The following is a 1,022-nucleotide window of genomic DNA, read 5'->3' on the forward strand; positions in this document are numbered from 1 at the left end:
TATATATATATATATATATATATATGATGGTTGTCTACTCCTCATGCATAGTCTGACAACCTCTTGTACTTGCACCTTAGATCTATCATGGCGTCTGTTGTGGCTTTTTAAACCGGACAGTGTATTGAAAAAACACCCACATTGATTGCGTATCTGATTTGGACCACCAAGAGCTGCAGTTAAGTTCTGAGCTTTGTGGATCTTAAAATGCATTTTGAGGCCTCTGTTAGATTTTCAGACCTTATGGCATACACGGTATTGAGAGGTGTGCACAGATATATGGGCAGAGTAGTTGGTGTAGATTCGTTTTTCATGAGTCCACAAATATGATTTGAGCCGAGCAAAAGAAAGGCATGGTCTGTCACAAATTGTGCACACAAAAAGGTCGCTGAGATTCACCTTCTCGATCGCAACATACTTCTTTAAATTTCTCTCGAGTCTTGCATGTGTCATCTTGGCCTCCCCAAAGGCTTTCACTCCACTCCACACGTTTGTTCGCCATCCAACTCAATCTGAAGCAATGGTTTCTATGGCCTTTGGATCCATTCTAAGTGACTTCATGGTAGTCCTTATGTCGTCTTTAAACCTCTTTTTAGGTTTACACCGATTGCGTTTCCCCCCTGCCAGCTCGCCATAAAACAGTCGTTTGAGTGTGCGTTCTTCCACCATTCGAACAATATAGCCCGACCATCTTATTTGGTTTTTCAGAATTATTGATCTAATCGAAACGATCCCTGCAGACGCAAAGACATCTGTGTCTGGAGTAAAAAAAGCTCTATTTAATGTTTAAAATGCGGCGAAGTAATTTTTTTTTTGGTGGAATCGTTCTAACAATTTGAAGTGTCTTTCACAACACGTTCATGTTTCAGAAGAATACAACAGGGATGGTAAGACAAGCGATGTAAAGAGACAATCTTGTGTTGTTAACTATATGTCGTTGGCGCCAAACGCATGACTCCAAACCACCAAATGCTTGTGCTGCCGTTTGAATTCGCTGATGTATTTCTGTGTCCAGATTTCCA

The sequence above is a fragment of the Octopus bimaculoides genome, chromosome 10 (genome assembly GCF_001194135.2).
Source record: "Octopus bimaculoides isolate UCB-OBI-ISO-001 chromosome 10, ASM119413v2, whole genome shotgun sequence".
In the NCBI taxonomy this organism is placed as follows: domain Eukaryota; kingdom Metazoa; phylum Mollusca; class Cephalopoda; order Octopoda; family Octopodidae; genus Octopus; species Octopus bimaculoides.